The sequence below is a fragment of the Theropithecus gelada genome, chromosome 10, assembly GCF_003255815.1.
Source record: "Theropithecus gelada isolate Dixy chromosome 10, Tgel_1.0, whole genome shotgun sequence".
NCBI lineage: Eukaryota > Metazoa > Chordata > Mammalia > Primates > Cercopithecidae > Theropithecus > Theropithecus gelada.
The window spans coordinates 95,624,540-95,648,105 of record NC_037678.1 but is presented as its reverse complement, the minus strand read 5'-3'; positions in this window follow the sequence as shown (position 1 = coordinate 95,648,105).

Below are 23,566 nucleotides of genomic sequence, written 5' to 3'. Positions count from 1 at the left end.
TTTTTTAGTTTTTTTCTTGCCTATGTTCTTTTCCCTAGATTATATGTAATAACTTTCTGGTTTTTTATATGTCTAGTAATTTTTAATCACATTGTAGATATTGTGGATTATATATTACAGGGAATCTGGGTTATAGCTCTTACTTTGAAAGATGCTGGGCTTTGTTCTGACAAGGAGTTAAATTATTGACATAGCCTATGGAATCTGTTGACCTTGGTTTTAGTGTTTTTTGTCCTCTCTGTTCAGTATTTTCCTCAGACTTAGAGCATGAACCTTTATCTGGGACATGGTTCTATTAATAAGGAATGTCTTTTCTAGATTTTGACCTAAATTAATTTTTACCAAAGACAAACATTTGGACTGGCTGTGGGTGCTAGCTTGAGAGGTTATTTTTAATTTATTACTTTTTGGGTATGTTTTAACTATGTGAATATAATCTAAAAACACATGAAAATTGTATAGTTAATTCTATGTAATAATTACACTATTTAATGTGTTATATTATTTTACTAAGTATGCTACATGCAATATCATAAATTCCTGATGGTTTTCAAATGAAAATGATTTTCTTTTCAATAAATTAAAATATTTGGTTTTAGCTTAAAAAGTATCCCAAGGAACTCGATGCCAGACAACCAGTAAGAAATTAAATAATATTTTCAAATGAAAAGTCAATATACTTGTCTTAAAGTCTGCAGATGAAAGCAACAGAAATGCAGAAAATTGAACCTGCAAATGCTGCCAATATACTAGAAGGGGCAATATTTACAAATCAAATTGAATCTTCTAGCTCATGTTAAGGAGGAATCTTGATGGCTAGAAAGATCATGGACTGAAAAGGCATCACTTTACAAGAAGGAATCCCACAGAATTATTCAATGGCATGGCATTTATTCTATATATTAGAGTCGTATCACAAATGAAGAAATCAAATTAATACTCTCTCTGTCACCTGATTTCTAGAGAGGCCAACACCACATTTAGAAGTCCCTTTGCTGTCAGCAGTAGTTGGCATGAAAACAAAGGGAACTATTTATCATGAATACTTTTCATCATAGGATTAAAAACTCTTTGATCAGAATAACTTTTCAGAAAATCTATTTACCTATGTCAAGATACCAAGTGAAACTGAAAGAGGATGGTTAATTGGAGAACAAAAAAAAACTTAATTTGAGGTACAAATCTCGAATGTATTAATAGTGCAGTTTTGGAGAGTCATTTAACAATTTTGAGCCTCACTTTTCTAAATGTTTAAAAAGAACAAGAATAATACCTTTAAGACCCAGCATGTGGCCTGGAACATAGCAGGTGCTCAATAAAAGTTTGCTGAAGTAAATATTGATTAAGACACACTCAATGCTTGTCTTAGTCTATTTTAAAGAAATGCCTGAGGCTGGGTAATTCATAAAGAAAAGGGATTTATCTGGCTCATCATTCTTATCTCTGGAAAAGTTCCCGATTTCCATCGCATCTGCATTTGTTTAGGGTTTCAGGCTGCTTCCACTCATGGCAGAGAGTGAAGGAGAGTTAGTTTATAGACACCACGTGGTGAGAGAGAGGAAAGAGAGAGGAAGCAAGACAGAGAGCCAGGCTTTTTCTAACAACCAGGTATTGAGGGAACTAACAGAGCAAGCACTCACTCACCCCAAGGGAGGGCATTCATCTATTCATGAGGGATCCACCAATGACCCAAACACCCCACCAGGCCCCACCCCCACAACACTGACCCACAGGGGATCCAATTTCAACATGAGATTTGGTGGGGACAAACAAACTGTATATAAATGATAGCAATGCTATTTTACCTGCACACATTTTCTCTTTCTGGGTACAGAGGAGGGCTTTGCCTTGTTGCCTCCTCTTGGTCAGAACTTAGTTTGTTAGTGTGCTATATTTTGGTTATTCATTATGTTGTGGTATCTCAGTTCTGTTTTACTTCACATTTCCCTGAAGATATATGATGTGGACCATCTTTTCATATGCTTTGTGCCATCTATATATCTTCTTTGGTGAGGTATATGCTAAGCTTTGGTGCCTTTTTATCATCAGGTTGTTTGGGTAGAGGACATGTGACTGACTTCTGACCCAGAGGGTGTGAGCAACAGCAAAGAAAACCTTCTAGAACTGGCCCCTAAAGCCATCTCCACTGTGATCCTCCAGCTTCTCCCTTACTGTGCTGTCCTTGGGGTCACAGTCTCTGGATTGTGTAGCTACCAGATGGACTTGACAACACAGCCCGCACCAGACTGCAATATGGCTAAACCATTGAAAGACCGGTGTTTACTGGTTCCCACAGTAAAGCCTATCCTACCCTGCCTTAATGTAATGATCTTATAAGTTATTCCGAGAATTAAAAGAAACAATGCATTTGAAAGCCATTTAGAAACTGTCCAGCACTGTTAAAAAATAAAGTGATAAAATCAATATATTTACATTAATTTATATTCCCATGGAGGGCATTCCCTTTGATTTGGAAAATCCAGCTTAGCACAGCATAGGTAAAAGATGTCCCATGGGAACTTTTCATTGAAAGCACAATTGGTTGTTGCTACCTAGATACTCAGTGTCATGAATATCTATAAATATTTCAAAGCACAACCAAAAATTCATCATAAAGCATTGTGATTTTGATTATAACTCTTTATAACTCCCTAGAGTATTGACAGTTTTCATAGGCTTTGCCTGACCTTGCCTGGAAAACACATTTGTTGTGGGGAAGAAGGGCATGTGCCATTTACCTATTAACCTTCCTTCAGGAATCTTCCAACATTTCAGTTAGATAGAATAAGTTCAAGAGATCTATTGTACAGCACAATGACTATAGTTAATAGCAAGGTATTGTATTCTTGAAAATTGCTGCAGGAGATCTTAAGTGTTCTCACTACAAAACATGCTAAGTATGTGAGGTAATACGTATGTTAATTAGCTCAATTTAGCGAGTCCAAAATGTCCTATCAATAAGCTCTTCAGAACATCATGGGATACATAATAAATACCTACAATTGTTATTTGTCAATTTAAAAATTCAAAATAATAACAAAGACTCTTACAAAGGATGGTTCCATTCATTCCCTAAGGTGAGTTTGTTTTTGTCTTTGTTTTTCGTTGTGATTTTTGGGGCAGGGTCTTGCTCTGTTGCCCAGATTGAAGTGCATTGGCACAATCACAGTACACTACAGCCTTGACTTTCCTGGCTCATACTATCCTCCCACCTCACCACCTCAGCATCCTGAGTAGCTGGAACTACAGGCATACGCCACCACACCCAGTGAATCTGAGTTTGAATTTTAACTATGGGAGTAAGAGACTCAGTCAAGAGACCTTTGCAACTCTGCCCACTTACCTTGAGATTCAGGTCAGACTGAAGGAGCATGTTGCATGCAAATTCCATGCTAGGGCTGTCTTGGGAGGGGTCTTGCAGCCTTTGCCCTCACCTGACCTAAGACCATTCCTGACATGAACAGCAGGGCTTTGATTTAAAGCTAATGGGACTTTTTGGGGGATCCCCAATGAAAATACAGCCTGCAATTGGCCAGCCTTGAAATCTGGTGATCCTGAATGAAATGTTAATTTCCATCATTTACATTCTTTTACATTTTGCACAAAAACATGAGTGATTTCCATATTATTTCAGGGTTGCATGATTTAAATTTGCATAGCAAAAACGCACAGTGCTGTAAGGATGTGAACATGAGGGAGTGGGAGAAAGCATTGCAAAGCAAAGCAAAGGAAAGTGCAGTCTGGTCTAAGGGCTTCATATACGCACAGCTTTTCTCCCCTGCTGACAAAGCCTAAATAATGAACGGTGTCTGCAGGGCCTCTGGGAGGGCCTTAGAGTGACAGCTTCTTTCTCTAGGAACATCAGGACGCATTTCCTCAAGAGCAGTCACAGCACTTGTGAGGTGGAGGCATTGCAGGAGTGTTTAAAATCCGAACATCAGAGGGAAATGCCCAGTGCCAGGCACTCACTGGTGCTCAAGCCTGTGGTTTCCTCTGTCCCTTCACCAACCTCTCAGCTCAGGCTGCAACTGCAGAACGACATTGGTAAGGAGCTGCTTTTGAGATTCTGCAGTCATCATGTATGTCTTTTTTCTTGCCCAGGCTGAAGTACAGTGGTGTGATCATAGCTCACTGCAGCCTCCAGCCCTTGGGCTCAAGTGATTCTCCTACCTTAGCCTCCAAAGCAGCTGGGACTACAGATGCATGCCACAATTCTCTAGGAAATTTTTTAAAAAACATTTTGTAGGGACAGGGTCTTCCTATGTTGTCCAGGCTGGTCTGGGACTTCTAGCCTCAAGCAAGACTCCCACCTCGGCCTCCCAAAGCCATCATGCCCAGCCACCCATGCATGTCATATTGTGGAAAATAATCTTTATCAATTAGATTGATTTATTTTGATTCCTGACTCTTGTGCTTTTCCTTTGATTTGGTCTTGAGGTGTTTTTCTGGAGAATGTCTATAAATTCTAACCCTGCCCTGATGGGAACCCAAGAGATGTGAGTGTGGACATTTGCAGCATTTGCCTTGCGTAGGATACTTGTTATCCTGGTAAACTGCCTAACGCCCAAGTGAAGGACCTGTCACCAAGTGTCCTTCTCACAAGGAAATGTGTTTAAACTGGCAGACACCCTTGTGGCTCTTATCTGACACATGTCCAGTTTATTCCTACCCAGACAGCCACTCCCTAGGAGGGCCCAAACAGGAGGAGAGTTGGGTTGGGGTGTGGGTTGGGGGAGACACAGGAGGCAGCACAAGAAGACACAGGAAGCAACAGAAGCACCGTGTCACTTACAGATCCCAGGGAGAGGGCAGCACGCCCCATGGTGCCAGCAGAAAGCGGGGAGCCATCTGGGTCATGAATGCTCACCTGGAGGGGGTGAAGGGAAAGAGAGGGACCTGAGGCCTAAGCCCTTTTTGGGGTCCAGGGCGTTTCCCAAATGGGTTTCCCACGGGGACTTCTGGTGGGTTTAGAGCAACCAGACACGGACTCCATGGGGTCCCTGTGGCTGAGAGGTGGGCATGGCGGCATGTCTGGGAAGTCCCTGTGGGGTGCGGAGTCAGTGTGGTCATCGAGTGGGCTGTATCTGCCTGTCCCACAGGGAGGTGGTCACCAGGAGGCGGGTGTACAAGGCAGATATCTGGGTCAGCCACAGTGAGGAACTGGGAGTGGGTGGAGCCCTGGACACCGTGTCAAGGGTGACTAAGCCCTGCTTCTGGTAGGAGAAGGTCCAAATTAGAGTCAAAATGGATGCTGAGGCAATGCACAACTGTAAGAATTCACTGCACTGACTTTCTGTCAGAACTTTTGTTCCAAATCCGAGAGTGTATTTAAGACACACAGCAAATGCTAAGTATATAAACATCCCTCCTCTCCATCTCTTCCTTCCTGTAGCCTCTCCCCAGTCCCTCCTCCACCATCCCAGCCTATCTGTAAATGTGATGTTTATGAAAAATAACAATAAAAATTAATTCAAGCAAAAAAACTGAGGGGATCCCTGAAGAATCACCAATGACCATCCCATCTTGAGCCCCAGTTTCTAATCCTGATTCCTTTCTTCCTACTGTGTCTGGGAGTCCCTAAGCATAACAGAAGACGAACTTCTGAGTTTTGTTTTAATGCTGCATCTCCAGAGCCCAACACGATGAGAGCCCACAGCAGGTACGCTGATGAAATGCTTGTGTCATCCTCTGCAGGTGGAAGCCAAAATTCTTAATTTTTTTTATTTTGCAAAAAGAAAAAAAATTAAGAAAAAAAGAGGAAAAGGAATGAGGAAGGAAAGACAAAATGGAGGAAAAAGGGATGAAATAAAGAAAAAAAGGAAGGGAGGGAAGGAAGGAAGGAAGGAAGGAAGGAAGGAAGGAAGGAAGGAAGGAAGGAAGGAAGGAAGGAAGGAAGGAAAGAAGGAAGGAAGGAAGGAAGGAAGGAAAGCTAAAGTTCCCAAGGAGGAAAATATATCTTCAATTTATGTGATGCCTGCATTCCACACTTTAGTCACACTTACGGCCCCATCTACTTTAAAACTTTATGTCAGAAATATAATTTTTATTAATTAATTTATATTTTGAGGCAGAAAAGTAAAGGTCCAGTAGGGCAGAAACTGCATCCTGCCTTGGGCAGCAGAGCCCGGTTCCTGCCCCACCTGCCAGCGCTGGGGGAGGCTCCTCTCTTCACGGCCCAGGCTCAGGGCAGTGTCCCGTGGTGAAGGAGAGTGTTCCTTGCAAGCCAGCCTCCCATGCGTCACAGTGACAAACAATGAAGAATCTGCCACTCTGTGGGGTCAGGTGCAATACTAGATGAGGACACAGCTTCCCTCCTAAGCAGGATCATTTACCAGCTTGACTGCCTCCTTGGTCTGGTCTCAGCAGAGACTGAGGTTCCCTGCTTAGGGAAGATGTGCTGACTGTCCTCTGACGATGGAAGCCAGGCAGAGCTGCCCACCTGACGTCGGTGACTCCTGTAAACACACGCAGAATCCCTAGAGAGGCTGTCATCAATAGGATGTGGGCTTTCCCCTTGTTTAAAAGCCACTTCCAGGAAAATCAGTGGAGACCCCGCATGCACAGAAGGGGTCTTAGACATGTCCCCCAAACCCAGCCCACCAGATCTGGTTTTTTGCTGGATGATGGCCTGACTTCCCCACAGCTCTTCCCTGCTCAGTTCTGTCCTAATTGAGTTGGAGAGCTGGGATGATTGGGCATGGAGCCAACATCCGGGCACAGGCCAGTTTGAATTTGTGGCCAGTCCTGGCCTGGGCCTGTGCTGCGTTTCTGCAGTTGGCATCTCCATTGTGGCCCAGGTGCATGGGCTGGGGCCTGCCTAGCAACGCTTCTGCTCTCTCAGAATAGTACCGCTGCTGAGGAGGCCTTCCCTTCATGAAGTTTGTGAAGCCATTGTCAGCACCCTGCACGATGGGATTGAATGCTGCTGGAAGCCAGGACTCCATGGGTCTGCTAGGTACTGGGAGCCCACCTGAGAAGAGAAGTCAAAGTGTGAGACTCCGGGGCTCAGTGACTCTGGACGGGCAGGAGGTTTGCCTGCAGGCATGACCTCTTCTGCCAAAGCTTCTGTCCACCACTGGGTGTGAGGGGAGGAAGTGTGGCCCTGTGACACTACCAGAAAGTGTCTTCCCCAAATTGCCCTTGGGGACATCCTGCCCCTAGCCTGCTGGGCATTACTGGGCCAATAACATACCTGAGATGTGACTCAGATAACTGTCTGGCCCTCTCTGCCACTCCTGACCCCCAAAATCCAGAGGATCCTGTCACTGGCAGCACAGTTCAGCTGCTGTTGAATGCAGATTCTGTCACATGCTTCCTTGGCCTTCATCTGCGAGTCCCTGGAGCAGAGCTGGCAATGGCACAGGAGTCCTGGCTTACATGCAGGTCCTGTTACCTTCTATCTGCAGTTGCTCAGGGGCTCCCTGAAGTAGATCAATTATGGGCCAAATGGCCAATGGGGCCTAGACCTGGACCTGCCTACCCTGCCTGTCCCCTGCTGTCACAGGACAGGCCTTTGCCCACACTCTGGGTGGTCCCTCTCTCTGTCCTGCCTCAGGGCCTTTGCATGCACCATCATCCCTGCTCTTCCTCTCCCCCACCTCACTTGGAACCTTTTGCTGAGTTCCATGTCACAGACAGGATCCCACAGGAAGGTTCCTCTGTCTCTATCCCTGCCTCCTTCAACTAGGTCTGGCTCATATGTCTTACTCTTCACATGTGTTTTTGCTTGGCAGTCATCATAAACTTTCTCTGGCTTCTTGATTAGTGTCTAGCTTCCCCACTGGATTATAAACTCCATGAGGCCAGGGCCATGTTTGTCTTCACCCTGCATCCCAGTACCTGGCAGAGTCACAACCCGCTGAAGAGGCTTAATTAATCCATAGCAAATGAAAGATCCACACAGCTGTTGATTCTGAGGACTGAATGTAAACTGGGTACCCTAGTTCCCAGGTTCCTTCTTTTAGGGCAGAGTCCTCACCAGGGCACTGTGATGGTCACTTGCGGCCACCCTCCATGGCATTATAACAGGCACAGACCAACTTCTGAGCCAGGTTAGAATCTGTGCCTGGTGGACAGCCTTAAACTCACAAGAGAACCACACTTGGATTGAGGCCCCATAATGTGGGGCTCTGGTTTCTCCAGGTGGGAGGGAACAGGGGAGGTTGCTGGGGCCCTGGGGCAGTAGCCTTGATGTCAGCCTGGCCCTGCTCCTGCTGCCCCCGTCCCACTGACAAAGTGCAGCTCCATCCAATCCCTGGAATCACTTTCGGAGTATCTAGGGACACTCTGATGAGTGAGGACAGGAAAATTGAGGGCAAAGCTTGATGCTCTGGCCCAGGAATTCAGGAAAGAGAGGAAGAAAACTGCTAACTGAATCCCAGATTGGATCTTAGTTCAGGAACCCCCCCAAAAAAGCAAATGGTGACTCCATAAAAAAATTCACTTAAATGGAGATTACAGAATTCTAATTCCCTGACAGATAGAACAATATTTTTCACTCTTGCAAAGCCTAAAACAAAGGGTTTCAGAACTTTGAAAGAATGTGCTTTATCTGATTTGATTCTCCCCCAGTCAGGCATCATGATATTCATGTGACTAACAGCCCAGTGGAGGCTGAGAAGGTTAAGGAGTTTCCTAAAATAACACAGTCAAAGGAGGAGGTCGTGAAGGCCCAGGCCCCTGTCTCTGTGCACATTGCTTATGTCTGTCAGACAATTTTCAGGCAATACCCCATGTTGCACATGAAGGAGAGGAGATGGTATTTTTTAAGTCTAAATTGCAAGATTTTAATCTCTATCAGGCACCATTTCTATCATTTTTTAAAATTTATTTATTAACCAGAAAATATGCTTATTGTAAAATTTTTGATAAATGCTGAAAAAATATAATGAAGAAAATAAAAATCACCTATAACCCCACTCATTATTCATATAATAGATAACCATTATTCACAGTTTGGTTTAACTCCTCCCAGTACTTGGTGGAGGGAAGTTAAATCTATACTTTGCCATCATATTTGTAATAAAGTAAGGGTTTTCAGATAATATTGAGTAGAGGTTGGCAAAATACGGCTTGTAGGGCAAATCCAGGCCACATCCTGTGCGCCTGTATTGCCTGCAAGCTAAGAATGGTTTTACATTTTTAAATGGTTGAAAAATCAAAAAGATAACATTTCATGATATGTGAAAATTACATAAGATTCAAATCACTGTTCGTAAATAAAGTTTTGTTGGAACACAGTCATATGCATTCCCTTACGTATTGTCTAAGGCTGGTTTTGTGCCATAGTGGCAGAACTGAGTAGCTGTGGCAGAGACTGTAGCACTCTAAAGCCTCAAATATTGACTACTGGGCCCTTTAAATAAACTTTGTCAATATTTGGTTTAGAGCAAGTATTTTCCAATACCCTTAAATGCTTTTCAAAAATAGACAGCAAAAATTATTCTTTATATAGTTTTGTGGAATGAATTCTACTCTTCTTCTCACTCATTCTCTTGCTCTTAAAATATTTTTTTCAATGGTCTTAAAAAATTCTATCCTATTTTAGGTATCAATTAACTCTCCTCTAGAAAAGTGATGCTCTAATTTAGGGTGGACAAGGGGCCCCAAAGAGCTGGGTAGCAATGCAACTTCCTAAGCCTCATCTCAGAAACTGGTTGGTGTTGGGCCTGCATGCAGATGAGATATTTATGATGAACTGAGTGAGTTTCCATTAGAAGCTGATGGTGCGCTGCTCCTCTGTCGCCCGAACACATAAATCAGCGTGGAGTGCCACTCCAGAAACACTGAACGCGAATGTCCCTGGCTCTGGAGATAAATGTGCTTGGGTTCTGATGCCTGGGACAGACAATAAAGGATGGAAGCCCTCGGAGCTCGGTTCCTGATAGTTTTCAGAGCATGCTACACATCAGTGTTTCACACATAGAAAAAAATTCACGCCCTGCACCTGTGTCTTCGGAGTCCACATTTGCAGTCTTGCTTGCTGAGTGACCACCTTCTCTGTTCATCTGACCCCCAGGGCGTTATAGAAGTCTCAATGTTTCTCTCTCTGCCCCTGGGACACTTGAATTATTTTAGTGAGAGCTTGTTACTCTAATATTTAATATGCAGAACTATAATTTTTGTACTTCTGTTAATATCAAAAGGAGTTGTGAGCAATGGAGACTTTAAAACACGATCCACTCTGATGCATAGCCAGCTTCCTTCCAAAGACCTAACAGTTCAAACTGGGAGACAAGGCATCATGTGGTGAGCTGAATTCAAGTCCTCACTGTAGGAATTTGGGCAAGTTGCCTAATCTGTCATAATGATAATAATTAGCACCATATGTCTATGCATCCATCTCATTGCGATGATAAAATGAGGCATTTCAGTGAAGTGTTTAACAATCGTTCTAGGTCGGGTTCCCTGAAAGCAGAGCCTGAGTCATGATTTATGGAGGTAGAGCTCTCAGGAGAGAGCCACAGGGGAGTGAGGGACACATGCCAGGGAAGGGGAGCAGTGGAGTGAAGATGTGGAATGTCAGTTTCTTCCCATGTCCATGGGTGCTCCGGACTGTGAATGATCCCACAGTAGTTGTCCATCCAGAAGCAAAGGGGGCTGAGTTATCAACCCTTGTGTCAGTCTGTTGTTGGCTGTGGGTCCCTCCTGGGGAGGATAACTTTCCTGCATCTCTAGGAGAAGTGGTTCAGGTTAGCAAGGGCAGACCTGCAGGGAAGTTTGCCTACTCTGCAACAGCTCGACAGGGGTGCTTGAGCCCAGTAAAAGTTTCCCAGTGACATCTGCTAACACGGTCAGTGGTATAAAGGCAGGGTTTAACAACCATGAGATTAAAAATGGGAACAACACCACCAAGGAATTGTTGAGCCAGGAGGCTGAGATGATCGCAGGTCCTAAGTTAGCATATTAGCGAGAATGGTATTAGCAAATTTTTCCAAATGCATTTCAATTTGAGTTACCTGCTGATGAATACAAACAGCTTAAGTTACCTGCAGGTGAATAAAAATAGTCCTCTTGCATTTGTGTCATGCTTCAAAGTTGATGAAGTACTTTTTAAAGCCCATTTATTAGGACAGCAAAGCATAGCACATCACACAATTTTTTTTCTGAGAACTGTGAACCTGAGGAAGGCTGAAGGGAAGGAACTCAAACTGGAAAGATGAAGGGGTTATGATTCCCTGAGTCTCTTTTCTGGCTCCTTGGCCAGACTGTCCCCATCCTTCAAGGCCTGACTTTTGTTACCTCACTTATAAGGTCTTTTCAGTGGCCCCAGCTGAGTTTTGCCATCTCACCCGAGTCTCCGTGCACAACTGTAGCCTGGAGTGGTCCACTCTATTTGGCCATGAACTCTCTGTCTTGCCCAGCTTTTAAAATTAAACTGCGGATGCAAGGTGGCAGGTATTTGTTGGCTCTGCATCCTCAGCTGAGCAGACTGATGCCGTCCAGAGATATGGTAGACAAATTCAAGGAATGAAAGCTCCCCTCCCAAGCCTGGTCCCACAATCTTTGCCATGAGAGTCCCAGTGCCCAGGACCCAGCATGACCCTGACATCAGAGTTGGCAGAAGTGCAGTAAATCCTGAGGAGCGCAGGTGTTGCCAAGGGCTGGATGCAGTTCCAACCAATCTTTATTAGTCAATGCCCAAATTCAGTTAAGATTTTTAAGATACCCTAATTGCTCTTCCATTTGTATGGTCATTTGAGGACCTTTCTTCCGTAAAGCTCCCAAATAGGTCTGCATCCATGATAAGCGCTCACCAGCATTGGATTCTGGGGCCCCTGGAGCCTCCCTGTTAAGCCTTGTAACATCAGCAACATCCAGAAGCTCTCCAAGAACACAGAATCTCAGCTCCACCCAGACCTGCATCTCAACCTGCCCTTGAGCCAGACGCCTAGGAGAGTCACGTGCTCATCCACCTTTAGAAGCTCTGCCCTGTGTCAGAGGTTTTCCATTTTCTTTACTGATGAATATATTTGGCCACACAGCATTTTCTTCAAATAGAACCTCAGAGTGCAAGGTGAATATGTAGGGTAGATGAAAGTAGAGATGCTTTGGTAGGAGCACATCCCCTCTTGTTTCACAGGGACATGGAGAGGCCCCTGCAGAATCTCAGTAGGACACTGAGTGCCAGTAGGATTGGTTTTATTTCTCTAGAATTGTCAGAGCACCCTATAACTGCTATTCAGTCCTCAGTGTTGATAGCAGTGCTAGCAGGCTGGACATAAAGCCAGACTTCATGGAGACCATCTTCATCAGAATTGGTCTTTGGAGCTACCAAGAAAACTGCTGAACTTGGCTTTGTCCTCCTGAGGTCAGCCTCACCTAGAATAGAGCTGGACTTCAGCTAAAAGACATAAGGAAGCAAGCCCAGCCCTTCCCCATTTGTTAGTTGGTGTGCAGCGTCCCAGCGGGGAGCTCTTCACTGTGGTGAAGACGAGAAGCTGATCCTGAGTGTGACGGGTGCTCCGTGAATCACAGAATTACATTTCAGAGGTGCCTGACACTCTGCCATGGGCATTACAGGATGCTTCTGATTTAATAATCACAACCACTGCAGATAAACTCTGTCATGCTCTCCACTTACCAATGAAGACACCGCTGCTTGGAGAGGGTAGGTCACCTGCCCAGGGTTGTACAGCCCATGCAAGCCAGAGGCAACTTCAAACTTAAGTCTGACTTCAGAGCCCAGGCTCAAAACCAGCTTCTGGATGATTTAGACCTAGGCACGTTCAAAGACCTGAATCTTATTTTCTTTAAATTAAAAAAGCTTTAAATTGTTATACTTTTTCAGACATGGAGTCTCGCTCTGCTGCCCAGGTTGGAGTGCAGTGGAGTGATCAGAGTTCACTGTAGCCTCCAACTCCTGGGTTCAAATAGTTCTCTTGCCCCAGCCTCCCAAGTGGCTGGGACTACTGATGTGAATCACTATGCTCAGCTTAAATACCTAGAATGTGAAATAGGCATTTATGGGGCAGGGGTGTTGCAGGGGTACTCTGTTCCTGCACTATGAATAGATTCTGAGTTGGAGAAATTCCAGAGACTTGCATTGGTTTGAGGCAGATGATGAAGGAACCTCAGAATCAAGCCCCATCATCATCCCCAGGAGGGAACTCAACAGTGAGAAGAGATGATGTCCTCTGGGCAGGGTGTGGGTGGACCTGGACCGGTAATGACCACAGGGCGGGCTTGGCAACCAGCCTGAGTCAGGCTGTGGAGAACCCTCCAAAATCCCCAAGGAACTTGTGATTAGGTAAAAGACAGAATTTTGAGAACTGTTCACCACAAGCAGCAATGCTGGTGCAGAGCTCAGCCTGAGTTTTGGGGTCCCTCAGGAGCCCCTGCTCCAGCTGGAGATAGGTTCATATGTCCCCGCTCCACAGGAGTCACAAGCAGCTCATCCTTGGGTGGGAGCCAGTGGCAGAGGCAGAGGCAGAAGGGGCTTGTGCTAATCCTTGCATTTTGGAGGTGAGTGTAGAGAGGGCACAGTGGTGAGAACACACCTAAGACCCAAGCTTTCCAGTGGCAGAGCTGGACTTGAACTCAGGTCTTCTGACTCCTAACCGCATGAGCCTCCCAGGACATCAAGTAGTCCCTAAAAGACGACCCTATGGACTCAGCCCTAGGCTGTGGTGCTACTGGTGTTAGTAAGAAGTGCCCTTGGAAGCACATGAGGTCATCGCACTGCATCCTGGAATGTGAACTTGATGTGCTTCAAAATGAGAAAATGGAGGAAAAAGAGGGAGATGTCCCCACATCTTGAGTCTTACGTTTCCCTTGGGCCATGATTCTCAACCTTGACACCATATTAAAATCAGCTGGGGAGTTTTTAAACTCCCAAACCCAGACCACTCCCCAGGACCATGACCTGAGGATCTCTGGCAGTGAGGTCCAGGCATCGGGAGTTTTTAAAGCTCTCCAGGTGGTTCCAATCGGCCACTAGGGCTGAAATCACCAGCCCTTGCAGGATTCGCCTTTCCATTCCATCTCAATGTTGTGATGTCAGTGTGACGGGAGATGGATGCCCACTTTGGGTCTATACTGCAGACTCTGGGTGGCCTTTTTATCCTGTCTAGGCATTGGCAGGGCACGAGAATGTCAGCCAAGCTAGACTGGAGGGTAGGGTTCAGGCAAAAAGACAAGCAGTATGGCAGGGTGACATTTTTGGCCAAAGTGAGACCGTTGTGCGAGAGGAACACACACGGGCCAATGCAGGTCCAGGTCAGTGCATTCAGAGCAGGGCCCAGGGAACTCATGCAGTGGTTTAGGGCCAGATCCTGAAGCCCAGATGTGTCGAGGGCAGTTCCTTGACATGAGCAGGAGAAACCGAGCTGCACTGTTGGGTGTAGCTCCCAGCTGTCCGGCCTGCCCGCCTTGAGACATCTCATCTGATGGAGCCTCTAACCTTTCAGGGAGTCCTGGGGTTCAGCTCGCACCCAGGCCCGCCGTGGTCTCCCTGCTCTGTTGACCCAAAACCTCCACAGGTATCCTGGTAGCTGGGAACCTGGCCAGGGGTCTTGGAGTCCCCGAGTGCTGTTTATTCCTCCATTGCTGCATACAATTTTAGTTTTGCCTGTCACTTTTGACTCAAAGGTCAGTTTTGGTCAACCATGTCTGAAGAAGTATATTTCAACAGAAAGAGCTTGAGTTCCTTGTACATGAGCCTATTCCCCAAAATAGATAGTTAACGTTTCAGTTTTAAAAATTAGAACAGCCAAGTAGAGTTGCCAAAAATAATGAATATTCTGGTTTGAAGACTAGCAGGAAAATCCCTTACTGCATGCACAGCAGAGGGACTCAAATTTAATTTTTTGGCATAAAAATTATTTTTCAGCTTGGAGAGTATAGCTCAGGGCAGAACTCTTCTGTCACCTGTCACATGTAAACGTGAGGAAGGCTCTCGCTTCCTGGCACAGAGTTGCAAGCTGGTATTTTTTCTGGTGTGATATTTAATGTTGGTAACTAAAGTGAGGAGTAGACTTGGGTGCTGTCTGGGGCTACAGATGCTTTCTGAACAAATATATACACGCTGAGTAAAGGCTCAGGAAGCGCGGTGCCAGCTTGCTTTATTTGTTCCGGAGTGATTTGGTCCATGCGGTGGGACGCGCGAGCGTGGGTGCATTTTCTTCACCGTATGGCTTCAGCAGCATCAATGGGCGTTTCCAGTCCAAGCTGTGTGTGTGCTTTGGGTGGGAATGTGTGTGCCTGTTAGCACTGGCGGTATTCAGGTGAGAGGCTGGTGGTAGACGCAGTGAGCCGGTCCCACGTCCATTGTCTCATCTCTGAGTCTACCTGTAGCTGCAGAGGTGGACAGCACGTCACCTTTGCCTGCATCCCTGCCTGAGGAATTTCTTTTTTGCAGTGGGGTGGGGGTATAATATATTTTGTAGGTATATATACAAATGATATATCATTTTATTTATTAAAATGTATTAAAATGATATATCATTTTAGGCTTTTTAAGGTACACCATTAAGCAGCTTTAAGTACATTCACAATGCTTTGCAATCACCACCACCATCTAATTCTAGAACATTTTCGTCATCCCCAAAGGAAACCCTGTGCCTACTAAGGAGTCACCTCCATTGCCCCTTCCCTCAGACCCAGAAAACCTCTAATCTATTTTCTGTCTCTATGGATTTGCCGGTACTGGATATTTCATATAAATAGGATTGTACTATATGTGATCTTCTCTGACTGGCTTCTTTCACTTGGAATTATGTTTCCAAGTTTCATGAATATAATATCTTTCTGAGAAAACAAACGAAACCATATTTAAATGGTCTGATGTACACAGGTATGGCTGAGTAGCTAACTTCATGTTCCGTCGTCTGCACTCTCCGCATGAGGGATTTCTGCAGCATCGTGGCAGCTTACTCAGCCACTGGTAGGACATCCTAGAAATGCCAAGGATTTAATAACCCAGGGGCCCTCCTAACTAATGAAGGACAGAGGCATTTCATAAATACCCCAGGCACCCCTTCCCCCAGAAAGGCAATTCTGAGGATTTTATCCAGGGCGCCCGGCAGGACGGAGCCTCAGTTGCCTGCACTGTAACTTGTATTAGCCCCTTCATCAGCTTTCAAACCTTCCTCCTCCCTCGCTTTGCCTCCCCGCTTGTCGGACTGTCTGGGATCCCTTCCCAAATAAACTATGCAGCATCTGCTTTTGAAGGGAGCCTTCAACTAAGAATGAGCTTGACCTGGGACTGCGGAAAAAACGAGAAAACTGGGTAACTGTTATGTGAGGGCCAGTTGGAAAGCTGGGTATTTGAAGGCCACCCTCAGAATGGAATTTATGATCCAACTGCCTTATTATTGAAAGTGGAGAAAATTGGTTAAATCCCCCTCGTTTCTAGTAAAGAACCAACAGCGACGAAGTAAGAACTGCTCTCTCCTTGTGGTTGATTAAAAGATGAATCAGGGATTCTCAGTTTTTGTGAAAGACTCAATGGAGCTGGACCTCACAGGCAAAAAGCAAGGCATGATGTGGTCTAGAAAGGGCTAGTGCCGCAAAGTCATTTTCACGCACTGCCTCTCTCACAGGCGGCGCTGGGGAGTGGGCTGCAGGACCCCCACTTGTTGCTAAAAAGAAAAGTTTTCAGGTTTAACATCAGTCCATGATTTATTCTGAAACCTGCACATGTGTTCTAGAGGACTGGTTCCAAGGTATTGGATGTATTTAATGCCTGTAATTCTTCAGGAAGCTCCCTCCGAGGAGTGCACCTGATCTTCTCCTGCAGTCACTGGGTACGGAACATTGATGCTGTCACATCTCAGACACTGCTGGCCTTTCGGATGACTTTTCTCACGTTATGAAATGGACTGAGGAAAGGGAGAGATCTGCTCCTTAGATGCATTTATCAAGTGCTTCCTGTGTAAACTGCTGGCTGCAGGACTCCAGAACCATGTGACCATCACAGTGCTGTTAGGATCCTGTTCGTTATAGATCTTTAATGGCAATGCTAATATTATGAAATGGACCAAGGAAAGAAAGAGAGATCCTCCTTAGGAAAAGTCAGTGAAGTCCAGGCAAAGAGCAGGAGCTGGGATTTGGGAGCTTTTTTTTTTCTTTTTCTTTTTTTATTTTTTGAGACGGAGTCTGTCTTTGTTGCCAGGCTGGAGTGCAGTGGCGTGATCTCGGCTCACTGCAACCTCCACCTCCTGGGTTCAAGCAATTCCCCTGCCTCAGATTCTCCTGCCTCAGCCTCCTGAGTAGCTGGGACTACAGGCACACACCACCACACCCAGCTAATTTTTGTATTTTTAGTAGAGACGGGGTTTCATCATGTTGACCAAGATGGTCTCGATCTCTTGACCTCGTGATTCACCTGCCTTGGCCTCCCAAAGTGCTGGGATTACAGGCATGAGCCACCGCGCCTGGCCAATTTGGGAGCATTTGTGATCTTTAGACTCACTGTAATCTGTAAAGCTCAGGAGAATTAAGCATGGTGTCTGTCTATGCCAAAAAGGAGGTGTCCGTCTGTGTGCGCCAATGGTTCATCCTGGGCAAGAACAGAGTGAGGACTCCGGGAGCCCACTTCTGGCAAAGTAGAAGACCGCACGTTGTGTCCTGTGCAGAACACACTCTGTCTGGATTTCTGGGACAGGTCGCAGATCTCTCAGTTACAAAATTGATTATTAAAATCATGGTTAAATGTGATTTAACTGATATAACATCACAATTGTTTTACTAATGCATGCATTTCATACATTACTAATATAATATCCACATATTTACTAATATCTCTACTAATTTGACCCAAACACATGTTTTTTTAAAACTTTTTATTGATGTGCTATATGTTATATATACATTCAAATATATGCAGAGAATGAACAGATCATGAATGGATGGCCTGATGAATTTTCACGAAGAGAACACAGCTGTGTGATGAGCACTCCAATCAAGAAACAGGACCCAGGAGCCCCCTTTGTCTCCTCTCCCAGACTCTTCCCTGCTCCCGGCCAGTCTCCTGACTTAGCGCAAATTCATTTTTATATAAATGGAATCATACAGTATGTACTCGACAATCTTACAATGTGTACTCATTTTTATTTAGCTTATTTTACTGAGTGTTCAGTATTTTCTGGTTTAGAAAATGCATTTACTGCCCCCAAATCCTATTGATTCTTAACAAGTTGGGCGGGGCTCTCTCCTCCACACCCTGGAATCACAGGGTGAAGGAGGGTAAACTGGGCCTTCCTCTTTAGGTAGGCAGCATCAAGGAAGCTCCCTGTGAAGGTCTGGACTGACTATTTCTATTGGCAGGAAAGGAGGGACGCCTGATGCAGGTTTGGGGGGTTGCTTCACAGACTCCATGTTTCTTGCTGGGATGTTAGGGCCAGCAGGTCCTCAGTGAGCATTTACCAAGTACTTCTTGTGTGAACTGCTGGCTGCAGGACTCCAGAATCACGTGACCATTACGGTGCTGTTAGGAACCTGTTCATCATAAATCTTCAACAGCAATGCAAATACTAATAATAAGCAGAATGATAATAGTAATACACAAAGTACTAAAATGGCAATTGTGCATTGAGCACATGTGAGATACTGTGCTAAGAACTTTCCATAGCTCGCCTTATCAATCGTCATAAGAGTTCCCTGAGCAGAGTTCTTACCCGCATTTTATTAGCCATGACATGCAGACTGCTGTGACAGACAGTCCCCCTCAGGGACAGAGCTCGAGGGGTGTTTGCTGCCACACAGGTCACATTTGAATGCAATGGCATTCGTAGGGAGGCTTGTGACACTGCTGTCTTGCAACACTGTCTCTCTCAATCTATGGTTCACAAAGTTGTGCTAGAATGCAAAAACAGACACAATTCTTTGCAACCTGTTCCATTGGCAGATAGAAATGATTTCTCCACCTCTGGAATGTGGGCTGGGCTTGGTACTTGCTTTGGCCAGCACACGGTGTGGAAGGAATGTTGCTGGAATTCTGACATGGAGCCTTAGGGAATTCTGAGATGGAGCCTTAGAGGACCTTGGAAATTTCTGCTACCACTCTGCAAGCCCTGTCACTGCCGTGTGAAAGGGCACAGGCTCACCTGCTGAATGGTCAGTGACACCTGGCCGATCACCTCTGTCACCTCAGCTGGCAGCAAGACAGTCACCAGTCATGAAAATGACACCATCCTAGACCAGCCAGCCCTTGGCTGGTCACTAGCTGACTCCAGAAACTTGGCCCACATCAGCAAAAACGCCAGTGGACCCATGGACACATAAGCAAACATGAATGTGTGCTGCTTTGCAGCACTGAGGTTAGGGGTGCTTTGTTATTCCGTAAAAACTGACTGATACGGTTGTGGGTGGGAAAGAACAAGTGTAGATATCTTAAAGGAGAGGAGATGGCCAGGGCTGGAAGTACCCTATGTCACCTCCCAGAAGTACCATATGGCCAAGGCTAAGAGTATCCTATATCACCTCCCAGAAGTACCCTATGGCCAAGGCTGAAAGTATCCTATATCACCTCCCAGAAGTATCCTATGGTGAGGGCTGGAAGTGTCCTGTATCACCTGCTGTGGCTCCAACACAACTGCGAGGAAGGGTAGGAAACGGAGCTTTATCATGAGCCTATGGGGAAGGTGGAACTGGGCTCTGAATTGTGGCACTACCACGGCCACATCTGTTTCATAGATGAATAAACTGAGGGTCAGATAAGTCAAATGATTTGTGCAAGATCACACAAAGAGAAGTGGCAGATTTAGGATATGAACCATGTTCTGTGTGACCCCAGCCCTGAGTGGTTATCATGATGCATTTACCTTCCACACTCCCTCCTTTTCCCCTCCTCTCAGCTCTCCATTGCTGTGTGGAGAAAGACATAAATTCATCACTCAGCAAACCTGCTACAAATGAGATTAGGAGATGTTCTACAGATGTTATGTAAGGCCACCAGATTCTACCCTTTCTTTGCAATGTAATTAGAATATTTCATGGCTACCGTATTTACGTTACACAACGTAACCTATGAAGCTTAGAGGCATTGCCTTCTTCGGTCTGTGAGGTTGTTGTGATTATTTTCTCATTAAACTGATGAGAAAACTGATGTTCAGAAAAGCCCCAGCTAGTAAGGGGTGGAAGAGGATGGGGACTCATGCTGTACAAGCAAAGATTCAAACTTCTTTCCATTAAAAACAAGCAAAAAGTCAGCTGTTGGACAGCTTGTTTTGTGTGCCCTCCAACATAAACACGCTGGATGGGGAAGCTGTCCAACATGTTTTGCGTAGAGGGCACACAATAGATTGTTTACCTCTTTGCAAGGATCTCTAGATAGAGATCTGTGAACAGGAAGGATATAGTGTATTGTAAAATCTTCTTTAAAAATTGTTTACAGCCTGTAATACAAGTTCAGATAAGAGAAATGTCAGAGAAATCAGCTCCAGGGAAGAGTTCTTGACCAACAGGGACCTGAGGTTCTTTAGAAGAGGAGTCAGATCCAGATGGGTAGAGAGACTGGGCTGGACAGGACTGGCAGGCAGACGTCCGAGGGAGATCATGTGTTCTGCAGACCGCAAGGTGGTCTCCACTTGGGGCGAGACCTGTCCTGTGGAGTGGCAGGGATGTGGCTCCATCCAAGGGTACAGTGTCCCCTGCTGTCACCCCATCACGCATACTCATGACTCACCTCCGAGGAGTTCAAAGATCTCAGCCTCTTGCTCTCTTTTTCTCTCTCACTTCCTGTCTCTGTTTCTCTCTGTCAATCTCTTTCCCCACCCAAGCTTCAGTCCTCAGCTGATCTGCAGGGAGAAGTGATGAGAGGGAAATGAAAACTTTCACTGTTATTACATTTTATTATCACAGTGAAAACCAATGCAATAAAAAGCAACTCAGTTCAACTACTAGACAGAGATAATATGGAAAATAAGCAAATCAGGCTCATAACTGTGATGAATTAATAATTGATGTGCTTAATAAACCTCCAGCTGCCTCTTGTGTGAAACTTCAAATGTCCCATAAAATGAATGAATGGTTTTTGCCACCAAAGCTTGGTTATTGCATTACATTCATAATATATTTCCACACATCAGTGGACATATCGTACAAAGGAAAAGAAAGCAAACTCACCACAAATAGAAAGAGGCACTAGTCTCAGACATTTGCAAGACTTGGGAGGCACCTCACACACACCCTGTTGCTGGCTCCTCTGCACAGCAACCCAGGGAGGCATGGTGGGGTTGATAAAAATCAGGAAGAAAAATCTCATGTTTCTCAAGGACGATTATTTATTAATTTCATGTTGTTCCTCAACGTTTAATCATCTTCATGCCAATTTATAATGGAAAATGTAATTATCGTGTGACTTTCTTCTGTGAAAATAGAGTTGACGCCTATTGGATTGAATTGATGGAGACTTGGAGTCCTCTTGTCCATTCTTGTGGCCGAGGGTTCTGAAAGGTTCTTCATGCTGTTACCATGCAGCAAATGAACATTAAATAATCACATAGGAGACCACAGGGAGAGGACAAAGAGAGGAAGGGGGATGTTCAAAAAGTAAATACACACTTGCAGAGCTAAGCAAAGTATGACTCATTATATCAGAAAGGCCCACTGACTGCTGTGGTGGGACATGAAATAAGATCCAGTGGAAGGGACTTTAGAAAACTAAGAAGGGAGTGACATCCTAAGAGTTTCCAGGTGGGCTGGTGGTAAGGAGACGAATGAATGAGAATCCAGTTGACAGCAGGATCCTTCTCATCGACAAGGAAACGATGGAAACATATATTCAAATGTTGTCTGTCGTAGAAAAAAAGAGAAGACTGTTAACCTGAAATTCTGTAGCCAGATAAAGCCTTTTTTCTAATAGAAGGGTTAAATACATATTTTTTTTTTAAATAAAAAACTCAGAGAATATATCACCCCTTTGAAAGACTGCTTTAAAAGGCCTCTTTAAAAGAAAAAAAAAATTTTAAAAATCACTAAAAGACCTCTAGAAAGAGGAAAATCAAACTCAATACTTAAAAAGGGACATAGGAACAAGAATAAATACATAGACATGGCCTGGAGCAGTGGCTCACGCCTGTAATCCCGCACTTTGGGAGGCCAAGGCAGGCTGATCACTTGAGGCCAGGAGTTTGAGACCAGCCTGGCCAATATAGTGAAATGCCATCTCTACTAAAAATACAAAAATATTAACCAGGTGTGGTGGTGCGCACCTATAATCCCAGCTACTCAGATGGCTGAGACACGAGAATCATTTGAACCGGGGAGGGGAAGGTTGCAGTGAGCCGAGATCGCCCAGGCAACAGAGCAAGACTGTCTCAAAACAAGAAAAAGAAACAAGAAAAAAAAAATAGACACTGCAATTTTTGGTATACTTTATATAAATTTTGTTATAAAAAGATAAAAAAGCAAACAATAATTTTATGATTAAAATAAACAAGGAAAACACAGAAGGGAATTTTCTCAATTGAATAGAGGACATCTATAAAAACCCTGCAATTAACATGATACTTAATCTTGTTAACTTTCCTCTTATGATCAGGGACAAGACAAAGATATCCACTCTCAGCACGTTTTTCAACATTATATTGGAGGTCCAAGACAGTGCAACCAGGGAAGAAAAAAGCAAGATAAACAAAAAATAGAAAAAGAAACAAAAGGGATACAGAATGAAAAGAGGTGAAACTGTCTTTATCTGCAGCTAAGATGATCACATGCATAGAGAAAATTCTAAGGAATCCACACACGTTAAAAAACCCGACTAGAACCAATAAATGAGTTTAGCAAGTTTTCAGGATGCAAGATAAATATATGCAATTCAATTGTGTTTCTGTATACTAGCCATGAACAATCCAAAATGAAATTATGTAAACAACTCTATTCACAATTGCAACAAAGTAATAAAATAGGTAGAAATATACTTAACAAAAAAGTACAGGATTTGTATAGAAAACTATAAAATATTATTAAGAAAAAATTAAAAAACTCTAGATAAATTGAGATACATTCCATGTTTGTGCGTGGGATGACTCAATATTGTTAAGATGACAATTTTTTTCTAATTGAGCAATAGATTCAATGCAATTACTTTAAAAATCCCAGCAGGTTTTTGCAGAAATTGACAAGATGATCCTAAAACGTATAAAGAAATGCAGAGGACCCAACATAGCCAAAACAATTTTTAAAAGATAAATAAAATTGGAGGACTTAAAGTCCTCCATTTCAAAACTTATTATAAAAGTAAGATAATCTAGACAGTGTGACACTGTTATGAGGATAGACATATATATCAATGGAACAGATTTAAGAGTCCAAAACTAAAGCCCTACATTCATGGTCTACTGATTTTTGACAATGGGGGAAAGAATGGTCTTCTTAACAAATTGTTTTGGGAAAATTAAAAATCCACATGTTAAAAAATGAGTTTAGATCATTACATCACAATATGGATTAATAAAACAACTCAAAATGAGTCATAGACAAAATGTAAGAGTTAAAAGTATAAAACTTTTAGAAGAAAACAGAGGAGAAAATCTTCATGACGTTTTGTTTGGCAAAAAGTTTTTACCTATAATGCCAAAAGAGTGATCCAGAAATAGAAGTTTGATGAATTGGACTTCTGCAA